Source organism: Peromyscus leucopus, chromosome 6 (genome assembly GCF_004664715.2).
Source record: "Peromyscus leucopus breed LL Stock chromosome 6, UCI_PerLeu_2.1, whole genome shotgun sequence".
In the NCBI taxonomy this organism is placed as follows: Eukaryota; Metazoa; Chordata; class Mammalia; order Rodentia; family Cricetidae; genus Peromyscus; species Peromyscus leucopus.
In genome coordinates, this window is record NC_051068.1 from 29,399,374 (window position 1) to 29,411,264 (window position 11,891).

Below are 11,891 nucleotides of genomic sequence, written 5' to 3' on the forward strand. Positions count from 1 at the left end.
CCTCAAGCACCTAGATTCTTGCCAAGTTCTTCTCTTTCCTTGGCAGTCCTGCCTATTCTGTCCTGCCTACTTATTGATCATTCAGCTCCTTATTAAACCAATCACAGTGACACATCTTCACACAGTGTAAACAAATATCCCACAACACATGGAAGAAGGAAGTTTTTGATCTTTGCCTTGGTTGCTTCCACCTCATTAGCAAGTACATTCCTTCAATGACATTAGAGCTAACTTCAGGATTCTAGTGTATACTGAAGACCAGCTGAGACATCCAGCCTCATGGACTGAATAACAACTGGATTCTGGGTCCTTCAATTCACAGGCAGCCATTGTTGGATTAGCTGGACCACAGCCTGTAAGTGATTCTAATAAACCCCTTTTCCATATATGCATTGAGAGATCCATTCTATAAGTTCCATTATTTTAGAGAACCCTGAGTAATATAGATTTTAATACCAGAAGTGGTTCCAGAGCAACAAAAGTATAAGGGTGAATCTTTTAAATATCTAGAATAGGTTTTCCAATTTGCCAACACCAAAGCCTCTCCAGTTACTGAAGCCTTACCTGGGAGCTTGGAGAGTATTGAAAGCCCATCATATAACTATATTACAAACTTAAGGAAATAAACGCATTTGATTATCCTGATTAACCAATTTAGAGCTGCCAAGAATTTGGTGACTATGTATATAAAACTATGACAGTTTGTGGAAAAATCAGAAAAATCATCATACTGATCAATTGCTCTAAGCATGTCTTAATAAATTGACAGAGAAAAGGAATATACTCTGTGATAAAATCAATCAAATTATGGCATCTCATAATATAGTGAAAGATAACAACAAACTTAGTGATAAAATTGACAGGCTCAAGATGCAAAAAAAAAAAAAAAAAACAGTCTAAAAGTTTCCAAGTGTGCCCTGGAAGCAAATCTCTCCAGAAGCCACAGAGCTCAAGTTGCAGAAAATCAAACTGAAGCCCTCATTATAAGGTTGGCTGAATTACAGCAAAAATTCAATTAGCAGCCTCAGAGGGTATCAGTATTTAAAACAAGGGCATTAATTGGTAAAGAATGGGGTCTTGTAACTTGGGCTGGGAGTGTAGGAAGACTCTATTGAAGCTGAGAACTTTGAACCCTCAGATTCTCAAGGGTTTATCTCACCTGAGGTAGTAGTCTCTCCACCCTCAACAGACGATGTGCTCACTTCTCCACCCCTGGAAATATTGCCTTTTCCACATTTGCCTGAGGAAATTAATACTTCATTATCTGCTAAACCTGCAGTGACTTTTTCTGAAGGAAATGCCAGGGAAGACAATACTGATTTTTGACAGGACCCACCAATAGTTGCCACCGGACCTATAACAGGACTTAAGACTAAGCGGGCTCCTAAAGAGGAAATAGAAAGTGCAGTCTGTGAGGAAGTGCGCCACACTACTAAAGAGCTTAATGAGTTTGCTATTTCATTCAAGCAGAGATGAGGGGATATGTGTGGGGATAGAGTTTAAGGGTGTGGGATAGAAAACTGAATCAGGAACATAAAACTGGATCAGGCTGAGTTTCTTCATACAGGCCTTCTTAGTGAAGGCTCTAGGTTTAATATCAAAGCTCACAGTTAAAAGAGGTGTCAAAAGTATGTTTAGATGGTTGACTGAAGCATTTGTCCAAAGATGACCTACTGAAGAGGAGTTGGATGTGCCTAATATCCCTTAGCTTAGTGTTGATGAAGGGATTTTTAAGGCTCAGAGAAATTGCAATGCTGTGTAAAACCTAATCCTTCACAAAGGGAAGTCCCAGAAGACATGCCCTTCACTAATCCTGTAAGACACAAAATGGTGAGAGGGGCACCACCACATTTGAAGAACTTTGTTGTTGCCCTTTTCCTTGTACCGGACCTTAGATGTTGCTGCTCAGTTGAATGAATTGTTTTGAATTAAACGCAATGGGTTTAACTGGACCCGAGATAACGGGACTAGTTTGCAGCTCTGAATCACCAAAGGCAAGGTGATCATGGTTACTATATTGAGTTGCACAAAGTAATATCCATAGAGGCCTGATCTGTAATTGTCAGCACAGGCAAAGTGAATTTTATGGTGGCACAACTTATACAAATTTTTGGTACTGGCTAATCCATCATGGTGTTTCCAGGAATGAAATAAATAAGAAGCCTGCTGGATTTTATTTCATCTGTATTAAGTGGATAAATTCTGAAACAAATGAAAGAAAGGCTACATTGGATCTTGGCAAAAGGGAATCTCAGCCCATGAATCAATTTCCAGAGTGCAGACCAGTTTGCAATTTGCAGATCCAGATCCTCTTGAATGAAGGAACGGCCAGTTCCCCCAAGAAAGGACTTTGATAAAATACCTAAACGTTTTACTGTCAGCCTTTCCCTAGAGAAACCTATAGCCTTTTACAAGGGTAACTGTACACTGGGGGAAAGGAAATAATCAGACTTTTCTGGGTCTATTCTGCATTGACCCTGATTCTGGGAATTCCCAAGAAACATTGTGCCCCTCCAGTTAAAGTAGGGGTGTATGGAGGTCAGGTGATTAATGGAAAATCTGACTCACAGTAGATCCAATGGGTCTCTGAACTCATCCTGTGATTATTTCCCCAGCCTCAGAATATAATTGGGATAAACTTAGAAGTTGGCAAAATTCTCACATTGGTTCCCTGACCTGTGGAGTGAGTGCTATTATGGTTGGAAAGGCTAAACTGTAGTCTTTTGAGTTGGATTTGCCAAGGAAAATAGTGAATCAGAAACATCCCTGGAGGAACTGCAGAAATTAGTGCCACCATGAAGAATTTGAAAGATTCAGGGGCATTGGTTCCCATCACATCTCTCTTTAACTCTTCTATTTGGCCAGTGAAGAAGACAGATGGATCATGAAGAACAACACTTACTTATGGCAACTCAATCAAGTAAATCTTGATTGCAGCTGCTGTACCAGATGTGGTGTCTTACTCAAGCATATTAACACATCTTCTGGTACATGGTATGCAACTATTGATCTAGCAAATGCTTTTTTCTCAATAGCAGTCCATAAGACCACCAGATGCAATTTGCTTTCAGTTGGTAAGGCCTTTAGTATACCTTTAGTGTTTTACCTCAAGGATTTATTAACTCTCCTGCCCTATATCATAACTTAGAAGGGATCTTGACTGTCTTTTCCACAAAATATCACATTGGTGCACTATGTTGACTACATTACATAATTGGATCAAGTGACCAGGAAGTAGCAGCCACTTCAGACTCATAAGTAACACACATGCCCATCAGAAGAGGAAATATATTCAATCAAAATTCAAGGGCTTTATACCTCAATAAAATTCTTAGGAGTCCAGCAGTATGTGGGATGCAGAAACATTCCTTCTAGGGTAAAAGATAAGTTTTTGCACCAACCCCCACCCCACTACCAACAAGGAAGCACAATGTTACGTGGGTCTGTTCGGATTCTGAAGACAGCACATTCACCACTTAGGTGTGCTACTCTGGCCCATATAACAAGAGACTCAAAAAGTTGCTAACTTTGTGAGGGGCCCAGAACAGGAAAAAGATCTTCAGCAGGTCCAGGCTGCAGGGCAGGCTTCTCTACCACTTGGACCATATGATCCTGTAGACCCAACGGTACTTGAGGTGCCAGTGGCAGATACAGATGCTGTATGGAGTCTTTGTCAGACCCCTTTAGGTGAATCACAGAAGAGACCTTTGGGATTCTGGAGCAAGGCTTTACCATCAACTGCAGACAACTAGTCTCCCCTTGAAAGTTAGCTCTTGGGTTGCTATTGAGTGTTAGTGGAAAATGAACATTTAACAATGGAGTACCAAGTTACCAGGAGACCTGATCTGCCCATCATGAGCTGGTATTATCTCATCCACCAAGTCACAAAGTATGATATGCACAACAGCAATCTATTACCAGATGAAAGTGGTTTATATGTGACTGGGCCTGAGCAGGTCCTGAAAGCACTAGAAAGCTGCATGAAGAAGTTGCCCAAATGCCTATGGTTTCTACTCTCATTAATGCTCATCTACTGCTAAGCATGTAGTTATAGCCTCATAGGTGGCCTGGTGAGTGGTTGACTGAGGAAGAGAAGACTAGGGTCTAGTTTACTGATGGTTCTTCACATTATGCAAACACCACCCAGAAGTGGACAGCTGCATTCAGCATTACAACTCCCTTTAGGGACAGCCCTGAAAGGCACTGGCAAAAGGAAATCTTCACAGTGGACAGAACTTCAGGCAGTACACATGGCCATGCATTTTGTTTGGAAGGAGAAATGGCCAGATGTGTGATTGTTCACTGATTCATGGGCTATTGCCAATGGATTGACTGAATGTTTAGGAACTTGAAAAGAGCATAATTGGAAAATTGGTGATAAAGACGTCGGGGGAAGGAGTATGTGGATAGATCTCACCAAATGGTGAAGGATGTGAAGATCCTTGTGTCCCATGTAAACACTAGTCAAGAGGTGATTTCAGCTGAAGAGGAGTTCAATAATCAAGTAAATAGGATTCTTAGTCTAGATTTTTATTGCTGTGAAGAGACACCATGACCACGGCAACTCTTATGAAGAAAACATTCAATTGGGGTTGGCTCACTTACAGTTTCAGAGGTCCAGTCTGTTATCAACATGACAGGGAGTACGGCACCATGCAGGCTGATGTAGTGTCAGTCACATATTGACCAGAAGGCAGCAGGAAGACCACTGAAAGTCACACTAAGGAAAACTTGAGCAAAATAGTTTTTAAAACCCACCCCAATAGTGACATACTTCCTCCAACAAGGCTACACCTCCTTAATAGTGCCACTCCCTTTGGGGGGTCATTTTCTTTCAAACTACCACATTCTACTCCCTGGCCTCCAATGGCTTATAGCCATATCATAATGCAAAAATTGTATTGAGTCCAACTTCAAAAGTTCCCATAGTCTATAACAGTTTCAAATTTGTTTCAATGTCCAAAGTCTAAAGTCTCTGAATTATAACCCCCTATAAAAATCAAATTCAAAAAGCAGATGACATACTTCCAACATATAATGGCACAAGATATACATTACCATTCCAAAACACAGGGAAAGGAGCATAGAGAGGAAACACTGGACAAAAGCAATACCAAAAACCAGCTGGGCAAACTCAAAATTGCTGTTCCATGTCTGATATTAAAATGTTCTTCAGATCTCCAACTCTGTTAAGCTCTGTTGACTGTAATGCACTTTTTTTCTCTTGGGCTGGTTCCACTCCCTGTTGGTAGCTCTCCTCAACAGGTATCCTATAACTCTGGCATCTGTAACATCTTGGGTTCTCTGAGGTAATCCAGGCTTCAATTTCTCAGATTCACCAATTGGCCTCTCTACTAGGCTTTCATTCAGGGACACCTCTGACACATGCCTGGCCTCTGCAGCTTTCTTTAGGCATGGAGGCAAATTCATAACCTGTTACTTTTATCCTTAACTCTAAAGCCAGAACCATATGGCTGAAGCTCCCAAGTTCTGCTGCTTACTAGGGCTGGAACATGAATTCCTCATTCAATCACATCTTTACCAGCTTTCTGTCTTTCACTGCCTAATTTTGGCTGTCCTGAAACTTGCCCTGTAGACCAAGCTAACCTCAGACTCAGAGATCCACCAACCTCTGCCTTCCAGTGCTGGGATTAAAGGTATGACCCACCATGCCCAGCTCTAAACTTTTATTTAGTTTCTTTCCATAAATGGGAAACTTAGATGGGTAGGATCTTGCTCTGAGATCACCACTTCCTTTATTCCATTTCTTAATCTTTATCTTTTTGACCACAGGATTGTAGTGGGTAGCTGTTCCAGCTTTGACCTGGAAGAACTACCCCCATTGAGCCTTCAGTAACTATCACACCTACAAGGCAGGGCGGAGACAGGAGTCCTTAAGACCCAAGATCTGGATGTGCTGGCTCTCTTGGTTCTGGATGCTGGAGGTAGATTGAGCAGAGTTTTCCAGAGCACACCTCTGGACTGCACTACATCTTCCCCAGTCCCTGTAACTTATCCCTTTACTTGTAAGTTACCCCACAAAATAAACCTCCCTTTTAACTACGTGGAGTTGCCTTAACACTACAACCAATACAGGATTTAGCTCCATTCTACTTCCTAGTGTTCTTTTTCTCCTCAAAATTTACTTTCTGTAATTTAGCCTTCTTAGCTTACTCCTTTTCATTATAAATCTTCATTAGAGTTACCACTAATATCCACATGACAGAGTCTATACCAGGTTGTTTTAAAATTTCTTCCGCCAACAGAATTAACCCAAAACTCTTCACTTTAGCCTCAGGGAGACTCTTCAGACAAGGGCAAAAGGCAGTCACTTTCTTCATCAAAATATTTCAAGAATGGTCTCTAGGCAAAATACTAAAATTTTTCTCCTCTGAAACCTCTTGAGTGCCCCCCCCATAGTTCAAATATCTCTTAGCACATCTGTCTTCCATGCTTATACTAGTATAGGCCATTAAGCAGTGCTTAAAGCATTCCACTGCTTTCCAAACCCAAAGTTTCAAGGTCTCAATTCCTCCAAACAAACACATGTAAAGGCCTATCATAGCAATACCCCAGTTCCTGGTACCTTTCTTAGTTGGGGTTTTTATTGCTGTGAAGAGACACCATGACCATGGCAACTCTTATAAAGAAAACATTTAATTGGGCTAACTCTCTTACAGTTTCAGAGGTTCAGTCCATTATCAACATGATGGTGAAAATGGCACTATCCAGGCAGATATGGTGCCAGCTACATCTTGACCAGAAGGTAGCAGGAATCCACTGAAAGTCACACTGAGGGAAGCTTGAGCAAAATAGACTCATTTGGGCTATGGTAGTCAAAATGAGGGTTAGGCACAAGCTTGACAACATGGACTTTCAACTCAGCAAGGCTAGCTATACTACAGCTACTGCTGAGTGCTGGATCTGCCAAGAGCAGAGACCAGCACTGAGCCTCAGATATTGCACCATTCCCCAGGGTGAGCACCAAAGGACCTGGTGGCTAGGTAACTACATTAGACCACTCTCTCCGTGGAAAGAACACTACTGTGTCCTTCCTGGAGTAGATACTTATTCTGGTTATGGATTTCTCTTCCCCAAATGTAATGCTTCCCCCAAAACTGCCATCCATTACAGAATGCTTTATCCACCATAATGGTATTCCACAAAGTATTGTTTCTGACAAAAGAACTTACTTCACAGCCAAAGAGGTGTGATAATGGGCCCACACTCATGAAATCTTCTGCTCTTACCATGTTGCCCACAATCCTAAAGAGGATGGCCTGATAGAAAGACAGAATGGCAATTTGAAGTCACAGTTACAGTGTCAATTAAATGGCAGAAATCTGGGGAGAGGAAAACAATGTATGCTTTGAATCAGCACCCAAACGTATGGTATGGTCTCTCCCATAGCCAAGAACCACAGATTCAGGAGTCAAGGGGTGGAAAGGGAATAAGTTACACTCACTATCACCCCTAGTGACCCACTAGGAAAAAATTTGCTTCCTATTCCTGAGACCTTAAGTTTGGTTGACCTAGAAGTTTTGGTTCCAGGTTGGAGTCTTCTGGCCAGGAGCCACAACAAATATTCCATTTAACTGGAAGCTCAGACTTTTCCCTGGCCATTTTGATCTTCTGATGCCTTTAAGCCAACAGGCTAAGAAATGAATAACAGTGTTAGGAGAGATGATTGATCCAGAAAACCATGGAGAAATTGGATTGCTTCTCCACAGTGGAGGTAAGAAAGATCATGTCTTGAGTGCAGGAGATCCTTTAGGGCATATCTAAGAAGGATGGCAAAAGGCACAGACCCTTCAGGAATGAAGGTATGAGTTACTCCTCAAGTAAAAGAGCCAAGACCTGCTGAGGTGCTTGCCGAGGGTAAAGAAAATACAGAACAGGCAGTAGAGAAAGGTAGTTATAAATATGAGCTAGGGCCACATTAACAGTTGCAGAAATGAGGATTATAATTGACACAAGTTTTCCCGTTACATTTTTAAAGAATGTGGTTGTACATATATTTGTATTTTCTTTTCTCAAATTTTTATTATGTAATGTAACATCGATTAAGAGAATATCAGTGGAAATCATATTTCAGTTTGAAGTACCAAAAGAATGTCCCTCAAGAAACACTGTCACCTATTTCAAATTTACAATGTGTTTGTGGTTGTGTGAGAGATAGATATATTATGTTAGGTGTAATCATGACCTGGTTAATGATTGTTCATGGGATACTGTCTTATGCTGTGGGATGTTCTGTATGTCCTGTGGAAGCCCGTTCTCGGGTTCCTCGTGGCTTTGCCCAGCAGGTCTGCATAGAGGATGATTAGGACCACGGGCCTGAGTGCAGCTGTCTGAGATGGTCTGCACTTGGCTGTGCTGTGGGATGGTCTGTATGTCAAGTTGCTCTGATTGGTCAATAAATAAAACACTGATTGGCCCGTGGCTAGGCAGGAAGTATAGGCAGGACTAACAGAGAGGAGAAAAGAAAGAACAGGAAGGCAGAAGGAGTTACTGCCAGCTGTCACCCTGACAAGCAGCATGAAAAGATGCCGGTAAGTCATGAGCCACGTGGCAGGGTATAGATTTGTGGAAATGGATTAATTTAAGCTATAAGAACAGTTAGCAAGAAGCCTGCCACGGCCATACAGTTTGTAAGCAATATAAGTCTCTGTGTTTACTTGGTTGGGTCTGAGCGGCTGTGGGACTGGCGGGTGACAAAGATTTGTCCTGACTGTGGGCAAGGCAGGAAAACTCGAGCTACAGTCTTAGTTCAGGTTTCTAGTGCTTTGATAAAAGACCATGATCAAAAGGCAAGTTGGGGTCGAAAGGGTTTATTTGGCTTATACTTCCACATTATTGTTCATCAACAAAAGAAGTCAGGACAAGACCTCAAACAAGTAGGAACCTGGAAGCAGGAGATGATGCAGAGGCCATGGAGGGGGGTGCTTACTGGCTTGCTCTATATTCAGCCTGCTTTCTTATAGCACCCAGGATGACCAGTCCAGGGATAGCACCACCCACAACAGGCTGTGCCCTGCTCCATCAAATACTAATCAAGAAAGTGTCTTAAAGCCAGATGTTATGGAGGCATCTTCTCAACTGAGGGTCTCTCCTTTCAGGTGACTCTAGTTTTTGTCATGTTGACAGAGATACTGAAATCATGGTTAGGCTTTATTTGACCTGGTTATTGTTTTTATTTAGAAATTAATCATGACATAAGGATACATGATTGTGTGTTAAGTTGACAAGAGGTGGACTTGTGATGACTATCGTTGGTTCTCTGCTTGATTGCATCTGAAATCAACTAAAATCCAAAAATGGATGGGCACATCTGTGAGGGATTTTAGCTTAATTTGTGGTAGCAAGACACATCTTTAATCCAGATCTTTGGAGATGGGAAGAGCTGCCTCTAATTTGGGCCATGCCTTCTGCTGGAATCCTATATAAGCACATGGAAGAAGAAAGTTTTTTTTGTCTTTCCCTTGATTGCTTTTACCTTGCTAGCAAGTCCATTTCTTCACTGCCATTAGAGTCTTCTTCTTCAAAATTCCAGTATATACTGAAGACTAGCTGAGATATCCAACCGAATGGACTGAACACATACTGGATCCTTGGGCCTTCCATTCATAGGCAGCCATTATTTGATTAGCGGGACCACAGCCTGAAAATCATTCTAATAAATAACACATATACTCACACACATTTATTTATAGATAGACTCATTCTGTAAGTTCATCACACTAGAGAACCCTGAATAATATACCCACTGTCACTGCCAATTTTTTCCCTAGTTTGATTTTTCATGGCTTGCTCAGTCTGCTCTCTTATGCAACCCACAACCTCCTGCCCAGGGTTGTCATTGCTCATAGAGGACTGAACTCTCCCATGTCAGTCATTAATCAAGAGAAAACCCCACAGTCTTGCTTGTAGGACAATCTGATGGAAGCATTTTCTCGTTTGGAATTCCCTCTTCCCAGTTGTATTAGCTTGTGTCAGTTGACAAAAATTAGCAGTATCTAACACAATTTACATGCAGTTGCATAGATAGGTTAGGACCTAAAATGCTGTTTAACACAATGGCCCACTTCCAGAGAAAAGATCTGCATTGTTTCTGTCTAGAATATGATGTGGTTATCTATTTTCAGCAGCAGAATGTACCTTTTAATACAACAAGAATGGACCTGGGGCTTTTAGAAAGCTTGCTTTCATTAAGATAAAAGCACTTTGAAATGTAATGGGGGCTATATTCTCCACCATCCACTTTTAGAGACTGGCTCATCCAGTCAGCCAAGGGTGAAAAACAGGAGTCTTGCTCCCTAGAGCTTTGAGTACCTGGAATCTCTCCCTCAGATGTCTGCATTCCAGGACCAAGAGGCTCAGGGTATGAGGCAGCTTCCTCCCAAACTCTGGTCAATAACTCTGGTAAAGATGATGACTATGAGAGCAAAGGAGACACCGAGAGCTCATATTTTACCCTTCTAAAAGCACTCACCCTGAAGGCTTCATACTTCAATTACTAAAGTTATCACACAGACACACAGACACACAGACACACAGACACACACACACACAGAGAGAGAGAGAGAGAGAGAGAGAGAGAGAGAGAGAGAGAGAGAGAGAGAGAGAGAAAAGACCTCTTCTTTTTTTTCTTTCTTTTTTTTTTGCGTCCCCTCCCACCTCCCCCACCTAGACCTCTTCTTAATACTGTTTTCTTCTGCATTTAAATTCAATTATTGTGAAAGTCTAAGGTCACCTTTCCCAGTTTAACTCCAAATACCTAAAATGTGTTTTATATTTTGGGAAAAGATAATTTCTTCTTTTGATATTCAGCTTTCTATGTAAGTATTTTGAGATACCCCAAACATATAAAACTTAGAATAAGAACTTAGAAAACTTTAAAACTTAGAATAAAGACAAAAGTTCTTTTGTTTCTGATTTTTGTGACCTTGCCCTTTCACTAAACTAATGAATCAAAAGAGTGAGGTCTGTTGAAAGTGAAAAGCATTAGCTTTGTATTTAAGAAATATGCTGATAATCATATTGATAACAAAGAAAAACACTAGAAAAAGATAAATTCTAAATGGTTATGTGAAAGCTTTATTCCTGTGAAAATTTGGAGATGGGAGCTATAAATGTGGACAGTAGGATACGTTACTAAGGAGGAATACCATTAAAAAAATAAATTGAAGAGATAAAATCTGAGCAGGCAAACAAGAATTAAGAGCATCTTTCAGAAGTCATAAAAGGAAATAGAAAACTGTTATTTTTAAAGTGCCGGAGGAGGTTGTATTCCTACAATTTTAAAAGTCAGAAAGTATGGATAGCAATTTTTATGATGTCAGCCCCCCATAAAATGTTCTATCAGATTTTCATATTGTGTAGGGTAGAATATAATAAAATATAACAAGTTAATGAAGATTATTTACCACCATTTTCTCTAGTTTTGATCTATACTATAGGCTAACAGTCCCTATTAATCATTTCAGAACATATATATTGAACTATGACACCAATGATATAAATGGCAAATGAAACTATAGTTCAGGCAATAATGATGTTTTAAATACAACATGCTCTACATGACATGAAATAGTTTTGGAAATGACTCTGAGTATTGAACTGGAACACATGACTTCTCAGCGATCTGACAAACTTAATAAATCAAATGAAAACTTCAATTTGTTTAAACATTCAGAAATACTTCTGTTCATTACAACCGGAGAAAACTTATATCCTAAGTGGTTACAATTAATTTGATAGCTTATATTTTCACAGTTTAAGGTACATTATGAACCCAAACTAAGTTTTGTTCTATGAATTTAATCTGCAAATAAAGAAATAAACAATCTGGAGTTGGGAAATGTCTTGGTACTTAAAGTACTCACCAGACA